This window comes from Choloepus didactylus, chromosome 10 (genome assembly GCF_015220235.1).
Source record: "Choloepus didactylus isolate mChoDid1 chromosome 10, mChoDid1.pri, whole genome shotgun sequence".
NCBI lineage: Eukaryota > Metazoa > Chordata > Mammalia > Pilosa > Megalonychidae > Choloepus > Choloepus didactylus.
The window spans coordinates 27,897,029-27,916,835 of NC_051316.1; the positions used below are offsets into that span (position 1 = coordinate 27,897,029).

The 19,807-nt window shown below is 38.2% G+C and overlaps 1 protein-coding gene across 5 annotated transcripts in view; it reads right to left on the minus strand.

Annotated features, from left to right (window-relative positions):
- LOC119545490 (aminopeptidase O (putative)) overlaps positions 1 to 19,807 on the minus strand; it is a 358,623-nt gene that overhangs the window by 319,908 nt on the left and 18,908 nt on the right. The window contains exon 1 of one of the 5 annotated variants that reach the window (XM_037851040.1): positions 15,918 to 15,937. The exons of the other annotated variants lie outside the window; for them this stretch is intronic. The gene's annotated coding sequence lies outside the window, so the exon portion shown is untranslated. Of the gene's footprint in view, positions 1 to 15,917; positions 15,938 to 19,807 lie in introns of those variants that run through there. 5 annotated transcript variants of the gene reach the window in all.

Sequence of the window (19,807 nt, forward strand, 5' to 3'; positions counted from 1 at the left end):
ATCTGTGTTCACAACCATGCCAAATAGAGTTCCCTATACATAGTAGGTTCTCAATAAATATCTGTGGAATTGACATCTGTGGGCAATAGTTACATATGGAACAGGAATTCCGGCTTGCATATGTTCTATACTCTGGTAGAAAGTTATTGCTTAACTATTGCTGACAAGGCAATGCAGGAATGAGACACGGACACAAAGCTAAGAGTTAAGGGAGCCCTTGAGGAGCCTGTGGAGAATGCAGGGGTATTCGCCTACCCCACCTCCATGGTTGCTAACATGACCACAGACATAAGGGACTGGTGGTTTGATGGGTTGAGCCCTCTACCACAGGTTTTACCCTTGGGAAGACGGTTGCTGCAAAGGAGAGGCTAGGCCTCCCTATGGTTGTGCCTAAGAGCCTCCTCCCGAATGCCTCTTTGTTGCTCAGATGTGGCCCTGTCTCTCTAGCTAAGCCAACTTGAAAGGTGAAATCACTGCCCTCCCCCCTACGTGGGATCAGACACCCAGGGGAGTGAATCTCCCTGGCAACGTGGAATACGACTCCCGGGGAGGAATGTAGACCTGGCATCGTGGGACAGAGAACATCTTCTTGACCAAAAGGGGGATGTGAAAGGAAATGAAATAAGCTTCAGTGGCAGAGAGATTCCAAAAGGAGCCGAGAGGTCACTCTGGTGGGCACTCTTATGCACACTTTAGACAACCCTTTTTAGGTTCTAAAGAATTGGGGTAGCTGGTGGTGGATACCTGGAACTATCAAACTACAACCCAGAACCCATGAATCTCGAAGACAGTTGTATAAAAATGTAGCTTATGAGGGGTGACAATGGGATTGGGAAAGCCATAAGGACCACACTCCACTTTGTCTAGTTTATGGATGGATGAGTAGAAAAATAGGGGAAGGAAACAAACAGACAAAGGTACCCAGTGTTCTTTTTTACTTCAATTGCTCTTTTTCACTCTAATTATTATTCTTGTTATTTTTGTGTGTGTGCTAACGAAGGTGCCAGGGATTGATTTGGGTGATGAATGTACCACTATGTAATGGTACTGTAAACAATCGAAAGTATGATTTGTTTTGTATGACTGCGTGGTATGTGAATATATCTCAATAAAATGAAGATTTAAAAAAAAAAATCACATGGTATACAAAATAAAAAAAAATAAAAAAAATAAAAAAAAAAAAAAAAGAGTTAAGGGAGCAGGGGGCCCACTGCCTCTAGGGCAAGTGGACGCCAATGCATCTTTGCTCCAGCTATTTATTAGAGCAGATCACGTGCATATGCTCGAGGTACATCAGGTGTAGTTACATCAGGTGTGTACATCTTGTTTACATCAGGAACGTCATAGTCACAAGACTTACATCAGGTGTATATCATCATCATAGTCACAAGACTTACATCAGGTGTTTACATTCATCATCATAGTTACAAGTTAGTTACAAGTTACACATCTTTACAGGGCGGGCCTGTACGGTATTCTATGCAGGCCTGTGGCTCAGCGTTTTAAGCCACCACCCTAGATATACCTCAGGCAGCATGGAAGACTCAGTTTCCCACACTTAACCAACATCTTTCTCCAGACATCACTCTCAAGTTTTTCTTCTCAGGATACATCTGTGCTTCTTTATGCTATATCTCTTTTCTTGTAAGCAATTTAGGGGAAAAGAATAAATTTTTTCACACATGCTTATTACATAGCATTGAGCACACTTTGGGAAGTTATTAAATATTTAAGTCTACAAATTATTTGATCAGAGGACAGCTTTCTGCTATTCCAAGTGGGTTCATTCTTTAGGATACAGTGAATGTTCTTAATAACAATTCATTGTTTCTGGGTACATTTCCTCAGACACAAAAATGCATATAGTCATAGGAACAGAGCTTATTGCTGTGAAATTCAATAAAATAATTGCAAAGTCAGAAGGAATCCTAGAGGTCCAAATGTATTGTTTTGTGTTTAGAAACATCACATTGACATAATATTCTGTAACTGCTTCTTTCACTCAATGGCTTTTAAATATAGCCATATGAATGCCTATAGATCTAGCTTGTTTCTTTTAACCACTGTTAAATACCCCTATATGAATATAACAGAATTTATTTCAATATTCCCTTTTTGATAGATATTTAAATTCTTTAAAAATTTTTATTATTACAAACAATGCTGCAGTGAACATCCTTATAAATGTCTCTTGTTGGACAGGTACAAGTTTTTCTGGGTAAAACACCTAGAAATTCCATTTTGCCTGATATTAACATTGCCACACCTGCTTTCCTTTGGTTTGTTTTTTCATGGTGTATCTCTTCTACTTCTTTATTTTTATTTTTAATTGCTCTGGATTGTTTTGCTTTGAGTGTATTTTTAAAGCAACATTTGACTGGATTTTTAAAAGCATACTTATTTTAAATTACTGTGGTTACTTTATTTACATTTATTGTAACTACTGTTGTAATAGCACTGATCTCAGCCAACTTTTTTAGATTTTCTATTCACCATGATCAATTTTCTTTGTTTTTACTTTTCTGTCTTTGTTGATTTTTTTTCCTGCATTTGCTTTTTTTCCTCTGCTGTTCCATAAGTCACACCATCCATTTTTCTTTTCCTTAACATGCATAGGTCATCTTTCTTTAAGTTAATCTCTAGTAACCTTCTGAACAATACAACAACCTTAGAAAGTTTTATCACCTGCCTCCCCTCTTCCCCACTCCAAAACAGCTTTTGTATTGTTGCTGCTAATATCTTAGTATCACACTGCTTTTAATCATCCCCAAATCCAACTTTTTTAAAAAAAAGTCAATACATATTTGTATTAACAAAAATGTTCACTAGCTTCCTTACTCATGACTAATCATACATTCCACTCCTTCCCTCTGGGTTCAATTTTGTTTCAGTTACTATTGCCACATAACAAATTGTTGGGGCTTGAATCATGCCCCATACAAAATATATGTTCAAGTTCTAACTGTGGTCCTGTGGGTGTGAACCCATTTGTAAATAGTATCTTTGAATATTTTATTACTTAAGATAAGTCAGGGTGTGGATGCAAACCCATTTGTAAACAGGACTATTGAAGATGTCATTGGTTACGACGAGGCCAGATTGAATGGGGGTGTGCCTTAATCCAATATGGCAGAAATCCTTATAAGCAGAGGAAATTGTACACGAAAATAGGAAATCAGAAGAGGAGACACAAGGAGACAGATCACCAAGTGATGGAAGATTGCTGGAAAACTGTCACCAGACAGTTTGGAGCCTGCTTTGGAGCATGGCCTGATGACAACTTAATTTGGACTTCTGGCCTATAAAATAAACCCCTGTTGGTTAAGCCAAACAGTGTTTGGTATTTTTCATAGCAGCCCTAGCAAACTAATACACAATCAATGCAAAACATTTTACTATATTCTGTAGGCCAGGAATTTGGGTAACACTCAGCTGAGCTATTCTGCTGCTGCTTATACGTTCAGTTTATGTCACTCAATTGTACTCAGCCAGAGGATGTACTTATCTGGAGGGTCTGATGACCAGAGTGGCTACAAGAGGTCTTTCCAACACGGAGGTCTCAGAATAGCTGGACTTCTTACATGGTAGCCGGGGGTCCCCAAATCAAGTATTCCAAAAGGACTAGTTGAAAGCTGACCTACCCTTGAAAACTAATGTGGCATCACTTCCAGCACATTCTGTTGGTTTTAAGGGAGCCCAGATTCAAGGAGAAGGGAATTAGACTTCAATTCTTGATGGGTGTGGCAAGATCACATTATAGAAGAACATGTGAGTTGGTAGATTTTTGTTCCAGCCATCTTTGGAAAATATAATCTACAACGATTTCTTTTTTATTTAAGAATATCTTTAGTAATTCTTTCAGGAGTGATTGATGAGTAGTAAACTCTTCTAACACTTGTATATTTGCAAATCCTTACTGTTGAATGATCACTTAAAAAAGTATAAAATGTTAGGTTGACAAAAGGGGGATGTGAAAGGAAATGAAATAAGCTTCAGTGGCAGAGAGATTCCAAAAGGAGCCTAGAGGTCACTCTGGTGGGCACTCTTACGCACACTTTAGACAACCCTTTTTAGGTTCTAAAGAATTGGGGTAGCTGGTGGTGGATACCTGAAACTATCAAACTACAACCCAGAACCCATGAATCTCGAAGACAGTTGTATAAAAATGTAGGTTATGAGGGGTGACAAGGGGATTGGGAAAGCCATAAGGACCACACTCCACTTCTTCTAGTTTATGGATGGATGAGTAGAAAAATAGGGGAAGGAAACAAACAGACAAAGGTACCCAGTGTTCTTTTTTACTTCAATTGCTCTTTTTCACTCTAATTATTATTCTTGTTATTCTTGTGTGTGTGCTAATGAAGGTGTCAGGGATTGATTTGGGTGATGAATGTACAACTATGTAATGGTACTGTGAACAATCGAAAGTACGATTTGTTTTGTATGACTGCGTGGTATATGAATATATCTCAATAAAATGAAGATAAAAAAAAATGTTAGGTTGACAGTTATTTTCACTCAGCACCTTGAATAGGAGTATGAGTTCAGCCAAGTTAACGGCCTACTAATACAAAATAAAAATACTCCTCAGAGGAACATAACAAAATCCAAAGTTTATGCAAAGTATGAGTCACAATGTCCATGATACAATCCAAACTTACTAGACATAAAAAGAAACAAGAAAATATGACCCATAATCAGTGCAAAAACATTCAATGGAGACTGACTAGGAATTAGCCAACAAGAATTTTAAAGCAGCTAGTAGTACTGTAGCTAAGGACACTGAGGCTTGATGCTTCTAATGAATGAAATAAAAGGAGGATACAGCAGAGAAACAGAAACAATTCTTTAAAAAAAGGAAATTATAAAACTGAAGAATATCTGAAACAAAAGTTCACTAATTGGGATTAACAGCAGATTAAAGATTACAGACTTCAAAAGACAGAGTAAGTGAACTTGAAAATATTTATATAGAAATCATCCAATCTGATGAACAGAGAGAAAACATACTGGAAAAAAATTAACAGAGCTCCAAGTACCTTTGGGACAAAATCTAAAGGTCTAACGTACAGGTAACTGGGAGTCCAAGGAGGACAGGTGAAAGAGAATGTGGTAGGTAAAAATACTTTTAAAAATAATAAACAATGAGTACATCCAGAAACCCCTGGTTTCTAAATATCACTTTCCAATGAAAGAAAGGAAGGTTTCCAATAAAAGGAACCTTGGAGAAATGGCTGATTCTAAGGCTGGGGCAAGAAAAACACAAGTTGAACCTGGAACATCATGTAGGCCCAGAAAGCAAGGAAGCAAGAATAAAATGAAGCAAAAAGGAAGAGGTTTATCAAAAGGACAGAAGAACCAACCTGAAAGAGCTCCCACTGGCCAAAGTTGGAAAAATCTGAGCAAGAAAATACATAATTATTATATTAGATTAGAACTCAAAGAAATAGATATCTCTGAGTCCATTCTGATATAAACAAATGATTAAATAAATAAATAAATAAATAAATAAATAAATAAGGGAAAGGGACAAATCTTCCTTACAGAAGAATTTCAAATAAGAGATGAAGCTACTCCCTCCTCCAAGAGATGTAGTTACTCTCTCCCCTTGAACATGGGCCTCACTTTGTACTTGCTTGCATAGAATCAAGAACAGAAAAGGAAAAATATTAACTTTACAGTAGAGAAACCTGGAAGGCACCAACTTAACTACACTATCAAGGTTAACATCACCAGTGATAAGTCATGTTGACATCATTATCCCTTGATATGATGTGATGGGAAGGGCATGTTACCTCTTTAGTACTCTTCCCAAAAATCAAAACCTCAGACTAAACATGAAAATACATCAACAAATCCACACTGAGGGCCATTTAAAAACAAACAAACCATTAAAAAACCTGACCAGTACTCTTAAAATATCAAGGCCATGCAAAGCAAGGAGAGTCTAACAAACTAACAGATTGGAAGAAACTAAAGGGACATGGTGATTACATGCAATGTAGTGTCCTTGGTTGAATTCTGAAATAGAAAAAAGGATATTCATGGGGAAACTGGTGAAACCAAATAAAATCTGTAGTTAACAGCATCATATCAATATTAATATTTTAGATTAACAAATGTGCCATGATTACGTAAGATGTCAACATCACGGGAAGCTGGCTGAACAGCATATGTGCACTCTCCATACTATCTTTGCAACTTTTTGATAAATCTGAAAGTATTTCTATGGAAAAAGTTTATTTTCTTGGTTAAATGGTTAAAATTTCTCAAATTTGGTGGAAGTCAGAAATGTAATGATTCAAGACTCTGAACAAACTGCAAGCAGGATAAATACAAAGAAAACCACACCAAGACACATTATAGTCAAACTCTTAAAAACCAAAATTAAAAAAAAAAAAAAATCTTGAAAGCACCCAGAACAAAATGACATATTACACTCAAGGGAACAATAATACAAATGACAGTTGACTTTTCATAAGAAATAACAAGGGGACTTCCGGAAGATGGTGGTTAGGAGAGACAGGGCAAAAAAACACCTTCTCCATAAAAAATACTAGAGAAAAGCCAGAAAGTGACCCAGAGCACCAGTTCCAGTGATGCACCAGCTGGACAAGGTCTGCTAAATCCACAGGCACCGTGCACTTGGTGAAACCCAGAGACTGCGTTCTGAAACGAGTGAGTAAGCCTGCTAAATATCTGGCAGCCACGCTTTGGTGTGGGGAAACCATGGGTTGGCGTTTGGAGTCAGACTAGTTCTTTTTTAAAAACCCAAAAGCGGCTGTGGATAGAGCAGCGAGAACCACACAGTGAAGAGCGGCAGGAATGGTGTCTCCACAACTGGTGGGTATGCCTCAATATCTGGTGTGGACGATAGCCTTTCATGCACCTGCTGCTAACTGTCTCAGAGCAAGGAAGGCAGAGGTTAGCCAAAAGGGGAAAATAACCACACCCCTTACAGCCATCATCCTGGCAGGCTGGGAATGCTCCTGCCTGGTGCCCATGCCACAGCCCAGAATGGTACCAAAAAACCCAGTGTGACAGGAAGTGTTTTCAGCAATATGCGCACACGCCAAAATATCAGGCATGGACAATAGCCTTTCGCGCACCCACAGCTAACTGTCCCAGAGCTAGGAAGGTGGAGCTGTGTGAAAAGTGGGAAATTAACACGCCCCATACAGCCATCCTTTCAGCAGTCTGGGAATGCCCCTACACATCCCGGTAGCCCAGAACTACCCTTGAGGAACAGCGCGCACTTGTGACGTAGCACAGCCTTCCCTAAGCAGAGGCCCTAGGAGGGCACGGCTTGGAAGAGGGACCCACTCGGAAATCCCAAGGACCAAATGCCAATACCAAGGACTTATGGGTCAGCGGCACAGACAATCTGTGGCGAGACTGAACTGAAGGTTTAGACTCTTGCAACAGCCCTAAATTTCCAGGAACACCTGGGAGGTTTGATTACTAAAGCCGCTCTCCCTCCCTAACTGCTCAGACACACGCCCCACATTCAGGGTGGACACCACCTACTACACACGCAAACTTGATGCACCAACTGGACCCTGACAAGGATCAGAACCCCACACACCACAAAGACAAAGTTGGGGAGAACTGGCTTGAGGGGAATAGGTGGCTCACGGATGCCACCTGCTGGCTAGTTAGACAAAGTATAAGCCACCAAGCTGCAGATCTGACAAATTAGAGATAAGTCTTTGAATTCACCTAATATCCTAAAAGAAGCTTATCAAGTTAAGCAAATGCCAAAAGGCCAAAAACAACAGAAAATTTTAAAGCATATGAAAAAAACAGACACTATGGATAACCCAAACCCAAACACCCAAATCAAAAGATCAGAGGAGATGCAGCACTTGGAGCAATTAAGCAAAGAACTACAGACAAATAACGACAGCATGGCACAGGATATAAAGGACATGAAGAAGATTCTAGAAGAGCATAAAGAAGAAATTGCAAGAGTAAATAAAAAAATAGATGATCTTACAGAAATAAAAGAAACTGTTGAACAAATTTAAAAGATTCTGGATACTCATAGTACAAGACTAGAGGACACTAAACAATGAATCAGCGACCTCGAGGACAACAAAACGAGAAATGAAAGAACAAAAGAAAGAATGGGGAAAAAATGAAAAAATTGAAATGGACCTCAGGGATGTGACAGATAACTATAAAATGTCCCAATATAAGACTCATCAGTGTCCCAGAAGGGGAAGAGAAGGGTAAAGGTCTAGAAAGAGTATTCAAAGAAACTGTTGGGGAAAACTTCCCAAACCTTCTACACAACATAAATACATAAGGCATAAATGCCCAGCAAACTCCAAATAGAATAAATCCAAATAAACCCACTCCGAGACATATTCTGATCACACTGTCAAATACTGAAGAGAAGGAGCAAGTTCTGAAAGCAGCAAGAGAAAAGCAATTCACCACATACAAAGGAAACAACATAAGACTAAGGAGTGACTACTCTGCAGCCACCATGGAGGCAAGAAGGCAGTGGCATGACATATTTAAAATTCTGAGAGAGAAAAATTGCGAACCAAGAATTCTTTAACCAGCAAAGCTCTCCTTCAAATTTCAGGGAGAGCTTAATTTTTTCACAGACAAACAAATGTTGAGAGATTTTGCTAATAAAAGACCTGCCCTACTTGAGATACTAAAGGGAGCCCTACAGACAGAGAAACAAAGAAAGGAGAGAGAGATACGGAGAAAGGTTCAGTACTAAAGAGATTCAGTATTGGTTCATTAAAGGACAATAAGAGAGAAAGGAAAAAATATATCTGACAAACATAAACCAAAGGATAAGATGGCTGATTCAAGAAATGCCTTCACAGTAATAATGTTGAGTGTAAATGGATTAAACTCCCCAATTAAAAGATACAGATTGGCAGAACAGATCAAAAAATATGAACCATCAATATGTTGCACACAAGAGACTCATCTTAGACACAGGGACACAAAGAAATTGAAAGTGAAAGGATGGAAAAAATATTTCATGCAAGCTACAGCCAAAAGAAAGTAGGAGTAGCAATATTAATCTCAGATAAAAGAGACTTTAAATGCAAGGATGTTATGAGAGGCAAAGAATGCCACTACACACTAATAAAAGGGACAATTCAAGAAGAAGAAATAACAATCATAAATGTTTATACACCCAATCAAGGTGCCACAAAATACATGAGAGGAACATTGGCAAAACTAAAGGAAGCAATTGATGTTTCCACAATAATTGTGGGAGACTTCAACACATCACTATCTCCTATAGATAGATCAACCAGACAGAAGACCAATAAGGAAACTGAAAACCTAAACAATCTGATAAATGAATTTCATTTAACAGATATATATAGAACATTACATCCCAAATCACCAGGACACACATTCTTCTCTAGTGCTCACAGAACTTTCTCCAGAACAGACCATATGCTGGAACATGAAACAAGCCTCAATAAATTTTTAAAAATTGAAATTATTCAAAGCACATTCTCTGACCACAATAGAATACAATTAGAAGTAAATAAAGATCAGAGACTTAGAAAATTCACAAATACCTGGAGGTTAAACAACACACTCCTAAACAATCAGTGGGTTAAAGAAGAAATAGCAAGAAAAATTGCTAAAAATATAGAGACAAATGAAAATGAGAACACAACATATCAAAACCTATGGGATACAGCAAAAGTGGTACTGAGGGGGAAGTTTATAGCACTAAACACATACATCAAAAAGGAAGAAAGAGCTAAAAATCAAAGAACAAATGGAGCAACTGAAAAAACAAGAAAATGAACAGCAAACCAATCCTAAACCAAGAAAGAGAATAAATAACACCAAAAGTTGGTTCTTTGAGAAGAGCAACAAGATTGACAAGCCCCTAGCTAGACTGACAAAATCGAGAGAAGACCCATATAAACAAAATAATGAATGAGAAAGGTGACATTACTACAGATCCTGAAGAAATTAAAAAAATTACAAGAGGATACTATGAACAACTGTATGGCAACAAACTGGATAATGTAGAGGAAATGGACAATTTCCTGGAAACATATGAACAACCTAGACTGACCAGAGAAGAAACAGAAGACCTCAACCAACCAATCACAAGCAAAGAGATCCAATCAGTCATCAAAAAACTTCCCACAAATAAATCCCCAAGGCCAAAAGGCTTCACTGGGGAATTCTACCAAACTTCCCAAAAAGAACTGACACCAATCTTACTTAAACTATTCCAAAACATTGAAGAAAACGGAACACTATCTAACACTTTTTATGAAGCTAACATCAATCTAATACCAAAACCAGGCAAAGAAGCTACAAAAAAGGAAAACTACAGGCCAATCTCCCTAACACGAATATAGATACAAAAATTCTCAACAAAATACTTGCAAATTGAATCCAAAGACACATTAAAAAAATCACACACCATGAAGAAGTGGAGTTCATTCCAGGCATGCAAGGATGATTCAACATAAGAAAATCAATCAATGTATTAAAATACTATAACAAATCAAAAGAGAAAAATCAAATGATACATCTTGATAGATGCTGAAAAAGCATTCAACAAAATCCAACATCCCTTTTTGATAAAAACAGTTCAAAAGGTAGGAACTGAAGGAAACTTCCTCAACATGATAAAGAGCATATATGGAAAACCCACAGCCAGCATAGTACTCAATGGTGAGACTGAAAGCCTTCCCTCTAAGATCAGGAATGAGACAAGGATGCACACTGTCACCACTGTTATTCAACATTGTGCTAGAAGTGCTAGGCACGGCAATCTGGCAAGACAAAGAAATAAAAGGCATCCAAATTGGAAAGAAGAAGTAAAACTGTCATTATTTGCAGATGATATGATCTTATATCTGGAAAACCCTGAGAAATCAACAATATACCTACTGGAGCTAATAAACAAATTTAGCAAAGTAGTGGGATACAAGATTAATACACATAAGTCACTAATGTTTCTATATGCTATAAATGAATGAAGTGAACAGACACTTAAGAAAAAGATACCATTATCAATAGCAACTAAAAAAGTCAAGTACCTAGGAATAAACTTAACCAAAGATGTAAAAGACCTATACAAAGAAAACTACATAACTCTACTAAAAGAAATAGAAAGGGACCTCAAACGATGGAAAAATATTCCATGTTCATGCATAGGTAGGCTAAATGTCATTAAGATGTCAATTCTATCCAAACTCATCTACAAATTCAGTGCAATTCCAATCAAAATTCCAACAACCTACTCTGCAGACTTGGAAAAGCTAGTTATCAAATTTATTTGAAAAGGGAAGATGCCTCAAATTGCTAACAACACTCTAAAAAAGAAAAATGAAGTGGGAGGACTTACACTCCCTGACTTTGAAACTTATTATAAAGCCACAATAGTCAAAACAGCATGGTACTGGCACAAATATAGATATATTGATCAATGGAACTGAATTGAGAATTAGGAGATAGACTCCCAGATCTACGGCCGACTGATCTTTGATAAGGCCCCCAAAGCCACTGAACTGGGATATAACAGTCTTTTCAACAAATGGGGCTGGGAGAGTTGGATATCCATATCCAAAAGAATGAAAAAGGACCCCTACCTCACACCCTACACAAAAATTAACTCAAAGTGGATCAAAGACCTCAATATAAAAGACAGTACCATAAAACTCCTAGAAGATAATGTAGGGAGACATCCTCAAGATTTTGTATTAGGAGGTCACTTCCTAGACCTGACACCCAAAGCATAAGCAACAAAGGAAAAAACAGATAAATGGGAACTCCTCAAACTTAGAAGTTTCTGTACCTCAAAGGAATTTGTCAAAAAGGTGAAGATCATATGAGACCAAGGGAAAAGATATCTATTTGGTACAGGATCTAAATTTTCTAAACGGTACAACTCTACAGTCAATTTGTTCAAACACCACAATTGCATGGAACTTTGAATAGGAAGTGAGATACGGTAGGTTAGTATAGGCTGGAGTGAAATAGTGACACATCCTAGAGTAATTTGGGCAGATAATAAAAACTATATTTACAGCCTCCCCCTCCCCAGCCCCGAGGATCTGGGGGAAGGTGCGGATGTGTTGGACATCCTCACCTGGACTGGTGTTGATGTTGTCACAAACATTGGGACTGGCGGTTTGATGTGCTGAGCCCTCAAGCATGGGACTTGCCCTTATGAAGCTCATTACCACAAAGGAGAGTCTAAAGTTGTATGTAATGGTGCCTAAGAGTCTCCCCCTGAGTACCTCTTTGTTGCTCAGATGTGGCCCTCTCTCTCTCTAACTGAGCCATCTCGACAGGTGAACTCGCTGCCCTCCCCCCTACGTGGGACCCGACTCCCAGGGGTGTAAATCTCCCTGGCAACGCAGAGTATGACTCCCGGGGATGAATGTGGACCCGGCATCGTGGGACTGAGAGTATCTTCTTGACCAAAAGGGGGATGCAAAATGAGACGAAATAGTTTCAGTGGCTGAGAGATTCCAAATGGAGTCGAGAGGTCACTCTGGTGGACATTCTTATGCACTATATAGACAACACCTCTTAGGCTTTAATGTATTGGAATAGCTAGAAGTAAATACCTGAAACTACCAAACTCCAACCCAGCAGTCTGGACTCCTGAAGACAATTATATAATAATGTAGATTACAAGGGGTGACAGTGTGATTGTGAAGACCTTGTGGATCACACCCCCTTTAGCTAGTGTATGGATGAGTGAAGGAATGGGGATAAAAACTAAAGGACAAATGGGGTGGGATGGGGGGATGATTTGGGTGTTCTTTTTTCACTTTTATTTTTTATTCTTGTTCTGGTTCTTTCTGATGTAAGGAAAATGTTCAGAGATAGATTGTGGTGATGAACGCATAACTATGTTATCATACCGTGGACAGTGGATTGTATATCATGGATGATTGTATGGTGTGTGAATGTATTTCAGTAAAACTGAATTTAATAAAAAAAAAAAAAGGTGAAGAGGCAGCCAACTCAATGGGAAAAAATATTTGGAAACCACGTATCTGAAAAAAGACTGATACCTTGCATATATAAAGAAATCCTATAACTCAATGACAATAGTACAGACAGCCCAATTATAAAATGGGCAAAAGATACGAAGAGACAGTTCTCTGAAGGGGAAACACAAATGGCCAAGAAACACATGAGAAAATGTTCAGCATTGCTAGCTATTAGAGGGATGCAAATTAAGACCACAACGAGATAGCATCTCACACCAATTAGAATGGCTGCCATCAAACAAACAGGAAACTACAAATGCTGGAGAGGATGTGGAGAAATTGGAACTCTTATTCATTGTTGGTGGGACTGTATAATGGTTCAGCCACTCTGGAAGACAGTCTGGCAGTTCCTTAGAAAACTAGATATAGAGTTACCCTTCAATCCAGCAACTGCACTTCCTGGTATATACCTGGAAGATCTGAAAGAGTGATGCAAACAGATATCTGCACGCCAATGTTCATAGCAGCATTATTCACAATTGCCAAGAGATGGAAACAACCCAAATGTCCTTCAACAGATGACTGGATAAATAAAATGTGGTATTTACATACAATGGAATATTACGCAGCAGTAAGAAGGAACGATGTCGTGAAACATATGACAACTTGGATGAACCCTGAAGACATAATGCTGAGCAAAATAAGGCAGGCACAAAAAGAGAAATATTGTATGTTACCACTAATGTGAAGATTGCTGGGGGAGAACGCATGGGGTGTTGGGCTTCCCCACCTCGATGGTTGCTGATGGGCTCACATACTTTGGGGACTGGTGGTTTGATGGGCTGAGCCCTCAATCACGGGACTTGCCATTGGGAAGACTGTTACTGCAAAGGAGAGGCTAGGCCTGCTTATAATTGTGCCTAAGTGTCTCCTCCTGAATGCCTCTTTGTTGCTCAGATGTGGCCCTCTCTCTCTAGCTAAGCCAACCTAGCAGGTGAAATCACTGCCCTCTCCCCTATGTGGGATCTGTCACCCAGGTGTGTAAATCACCCTGGCAACATGGAATATGACTCCCAGGGAAGAATCTAGACCCAGCAGCGTGGGATGTAGAACGTCTTCTTGACCAAGGCAGGGATGTGAAATGAAATGAAATAAGTTTCAGTGGCTGAGAGATTCCAAAATGAGCCGAGAGGTCACTCAGGTGGGAACGCGTAAGCACAATATAGATAACCCTTTTTAGGTTCTAATGACTTGGAATAGCTAGCAGTAAATACCTAAAACTATCAAATTACAACCTGAACCCTTGAATCTTGAAGACGATTGTATAACAATGTAGCTTATGAGGGGTGACAATGTGATTGGGAAAGCCATGTGGATCACACTTCCCCTTTGTCCAGTATATGGATGGATGAGTAGAAAAATGGAGGGGGAGGGCACCCAGTGTTCTTTTTCACTTTTTTATTCTTATTACTTTTGTGTGTGTGGGAATGAAAATGTTCAAAAATTAAAAAAAAAAAAAAAGAAAAGAAAGAAAGAAAGAAATAACAAAGTCCCCCAAATGGTGAAATGGTATCTTTTAACTGCTGAATGAATGGGAGGACACACATTGTCTGGAATATATTAGTCCTAATACCTTACTTATATCATTAATTTGTTAGAAAGTCCCTACTTTTGTACTTAGCAAAATGGTAGCCTATTCCTGGTTAAATTATCCAAATTTCTGAGTGAGTGGAGTCTGAACTAATATATTTCTACTTTAATCAAAAGTGGTACTTCTCCTTAAATTATTTACTTAATTTTTTTTACAATTACTATTTCAAAACTAATTATATTCTAAAAGGCTAACCTCTCCAAAATATCTACTGCCTTCCTTCTTCAGTAGAAATTTTCATGAAATCGGGTGAACAAATTAACATATACCATGAAACTGGTTTTCTACCCAAACAGGTTTTCTACCCAAAGGGTTGGGCAGCTATTAAACCCTCCTGCCCCTTAGAACTTTTCTTTCAGTGCCTCATTTTCATAACTCCTCGGTTTGACAGAAGTGGTTCACTGGTGCCCTTAAACAATTAACAAACTTTTAAAAATGAACATTGCAGTCATTTTTAAACCATAGAAAATAATACCTATCAAAAGATCGCCCTTATCTTTGGAACAATTCTAATCTGTGAGTTTAGGATATGTCTTCAGGCATTTTATTTGGTTTCTAGCATTTCAACCTTAAGCTTTTCCCCTTTTTCACTCCTTTTTCTTTTTCTTTTACTTTAAGTAAAAATACAGTGCTAAAAAAACATTAAGCTATATGTTTTAACTGTACATGTACCAGGATATTCCGAGTTTAAATCCCCCTTGGAACCATAACTCTTAACCACCCTCCCATATAAATATATGCTACAATAGGGTCTTTCATTGCAAAACTCATACCCATGGGGCAATGTCATTTATCATTGAGTAAATAATGCAAGATAACATAATGAAAAGGGGATTTTGCTTTATTCCCTTAACTATAAATAAAAATATGTAGCACTTTGCAGGATTACCACATGTGGTATAATATTAACTTCAATAACAATCTTTAAGCCAAACTGTAAAAAAAGATAAACTGTGCTCTCTGGGTCTCAAGTTTGAAAAAGGCTCTATTTTCTTTAAATTTACTGCTGTCATGAAGCATATAAGAGTGGCTGCATATAATTTGTGATCCTATAATGAAAGGCCCTATTGTGATCCGTACATACAAAAAAAAAGTGGAGTTATGTTGTGGGAATTATAAAAAGTGCTTGTGATGAAGATCAATGCAGTGAAGCCAAGTCAGAGTCTCAGTCAAAGACCTTTTCCCAGATAAAGAAAGCAAATCACTGTCAGCTGTGGCTTGATTTATATATTATAGACAGCCAAGGAGGGTGGTTCTAGAATATGAAAACTGAAAACAAAAACGGATAGAGTGATTTTACTCACATCGATTATGACAATGCTGAATTATGCTAAAACCTGATGTGATATGATGGAAATCAGCATCACCAATCCCAGCCTGTGTTAACTCTGGCTATCCTGGTCTCATCTTGGCATACAGATGCCATTCCGCTTTGGTACAGAATGTTTGTGCTCACATTAGCAGCAGGCGCTGGGCTGCAAAGATCAAATTGGAAGAGATTTCACTCTATTTTCAAAGAGGAGAGAATTTATTCCTTTGATTGCTACTTGCTTGCAAAGCAGAGCTTGCTTCAGCTTTCTAAAGAGTGCCACTTAAACTAAATTATAGCAGTGTGATCGGAACAAGGATTCCTGGGAGAACTCATTACAGTTACAGAGAAATGGGGATTTCACTTTTCTACTCCTTTTTCAAGAAGTTACACTTGTCCACAGAGGCTGAACAGTCAAGGCACTGGAAGCATTATGTTCAAAGGAACTGAAAGACTTTGTAGTAACATCTGATGCCTCCTTAGATGTGTCTTACTGACCACTGACTTGTTTCCTCACACTATCAACAATTAACGATTTCATATGAAATATCTAAATTTTTAAAATGGAAAATAACCTCTTAAGTCAAAATTATTAAAGACATGTCATTATAACAGGACAAAGAACTAATTGACCATAACCTGGCCAGTTGGGAGTACAACACTCCTATCAACTTTGTCCTCATCAGGACATGTATTCCTTTCACCCCTCCCTCCTCCCTCAGCCCTTACGTCTTGCTCAATGCCCAAGACTTTGCCTATATAGCCAGTTCTCCATTATCCAGCAGCAAATAACTCGATTCGTCAGTTAAAAAAAAAAGTACATTTGTGAAAAACATAAAACCAGTAAAAAGCAGTGAAAACATCTTTTGGAGATCATCTTTTAGAAGAACATAACAACAAAGGTAATAAAATTAATATTTAGTGGGTGGTTACTGTGTTTCTGGCACTCTCCTAAGCTTTGTAATTCTTACAACTCTATAAAATGGGTATTATTATCATCATTCTACTGATAATGAGATGATGCTCAGAGAGGCTAAGTGCCCAAGCTTACTTGGGAAACACTGTTTTAAAAAAAACGGCTTAGCCTGTTGTGGTGGTTTGAAGTTTTACTTACCACTGAAAAACAAGTTCTTAAATTTAATCCATTCCCGTGGGTGTGAACCCATGGTAAGTAGGACCTTTTCATGAGGTTACTTCAGTTAAGGTGTGTGTGGCCCATCCCAATCAGGATTGGCCTTAATCCTATTATTGGAGTCCTTCATAAGTGGAATGGATTCAGCCATGAGAAAGCCACAGAAGCAAGAAGCTGAAAGCAATGGAACCCAGAAGAGAAGGGAGAGACCAGGAGACATCACCATGTGTCTTGCCATGTGGCATACAAGAAATCGCCAGCAGCTGACCCCAGAACATCAGTTTCTGAGACGAAAGCATTGCCCTGATGAGGCCTTGACGCAGACTTTCTTTTAGCCTCAAAACCAAGAGCAAATAAATTCCCATTGTCTAACCCAATCCGTTTCATGGTTTTTGCTTAAGCAGGAAACTAAAACACCCGAGAACATATCTACATTTATATATGCATTTAAAGTAATAGGAAACTGAAATGTTCAGAAAATGACTTTTCAGCAAAATTTAGGACCGTTCTATTCCATGAAGTGAGGCACATACTTCAACTGGAGCAACGGGGCTGCCACTTAACCAAGATAGAGTATTTGAGTAATAGTGTGGATGATACAGGAAAATGGCGGGGCAGTAGGCCTTTGGGTGGGAAGCACCTAAAAGGATAGGGATGCTAGGTCTTCTCTACATGTTCTTGGGTCAGGGTGTGGCACAGTGCAGGAAATTTCTGTCATGCTCTGCTTGTCAAGGAGCAGAGCCAAACTTGGCAAAAGGCCGAATGTCTGATGATCAATGGGGCAGGGCTCTTTATTGACCCCACTTCCTTTCTGCTGGCACCAGTCATAGAAGTGTGCAGAAGGGCCCATTTCTCAAGTGGTGACTCTAAGTGCTAATGCACCTATTCCTCCGATCTAAAGGAAATATGGGTTAGATTTCATTTTGAAATATTAATGCACTGGGTGGTTTGAAAGAGCATCCTAAGGGAAGCTTACCCCCATTCTTGTTTGGAGATGTCATTGGACAATACCCTCCCCCCAAATGTTGAAGACACTGGAATATTTAATCATCGTCTTTTTCACTCACTTTTCCCATTCCAAGGATGAAAACTCCATAAGTAGGTGAAAATAAGAACGTGCCTCTCTCCTTATTCTTATCCATTTCAAGAAGCCCTAATGGAATCCTGGAGTTGCAGGGCATAGAGGAAGACCATTACTGATGGCTCTCTCCAAAGAGAGCAGAAAAATGAAAAATGCTTCTTGCCCCATTCTTACTCATTAATCATTTATCAGGAAGCTGGATATAACACTTTCTTTTTGAAAATTCTATGCAGGAAAAAATTTCTAAATCATCTTAGATAAATCCCTCCTGTCCCTGACAGCGGTCTCGGGGTACTAACTTGTAGGCTCACTTATATAGGGTTTTTTCCACACTCTTAATGCCTTTTAGGCTTCCAGCACATGACTTGGAGACTGTGTGAAAAGGTGTACTTTCCAAGTATATTTTCAAATTAACTTACTCTTCTACTATGTAAAGCTTTAACATGTAGTCATATAGCCAAAAAGGTCAGCATCCTAAAAATTAATTCTTCAGAAAATACTAATTAAAGAACTACAGAATTTTTAAGTCTGATCAGTTTTATGTCATAACATAACACTGCCAAAGTGGTCTTGAGGGGCATTTGTTTTTAAACAAAAGCATATTTTTATTACACAAACCTGGAAGAGTCAACATTAATTATTTATATCAAATTTCTTTTAAAAATCTGCCTGAACATGGAGCCATAGAAATGTGTGGGTCCCTTTTTCCTGGCCTACATATCACTGAACAAAAAATAATTTAGTCACAGTTGTGTATCCCTCAATCAAGAGTATAGTCTTAATCATATAGATGAGGAGGTGATGAAAATGTGTTGGGTACTTATGCCCCTTGGCTGCTGTACTCTCTTCAGTTCTCTGCAGTTTGTGGTTTTTTTGGCAGATTTTATTGAGATATATTCATTTATCATATATTCCATCCAAATTATACAATCAATATCTCAGAGTATCATCACCTAGTTGTGCAATTATCATCACACTCACTTTTACATCATTTTCATTACTCCAAAAAGAAAATTATCAGATAGACACAAAAAGAGAAAACCCAAAACACCCCATATCCCTTATCTCCCCATTATTGACCCTTAGTATTGGTATGGTACATCAGTTACTGCTGATAAAGATTTTAGGACATTACTGTTAACTGTAGTCTGTAGTTTGCAATAGGTATTTCGCCCCCACATACCACTCTATTTTTAACTTTTTGTACCAGTGTTGTATATTTGTACTTGTTCATACAAGTAGTTATTGAAATTTGTAGTGTTCATGACTCTGAACAATCCTTTCAACCAACAGCAGTATTCCTTATATTCCTCAAGGGCATTTTTTTTTTCACAGTGTACAATCAGTTGTTCATGGTATCATCATAAAGTTGTACATTTATCACCACAATCAGCACTTGAACATACTGATTACAAGAAAAATTGTTTTGTTTTTTTTTTAGCAATAAGAAAAACATGATAAAAAGAAAAATAACATGTCATACAATACAATATACTAGTAAGGACAGCAAATAACACCACTACCAAGAATCCCATATTCCTCCCCTATCCCCCCCTCTCATATACATTTAGCATTGGCATATTGCCTTTGTTACATTTAATGGAGGTATATTATAATGTTACTGTTGACCGTAGACTCCAGTTTGCTTTGATTATGTTTTTTCCTGAATACC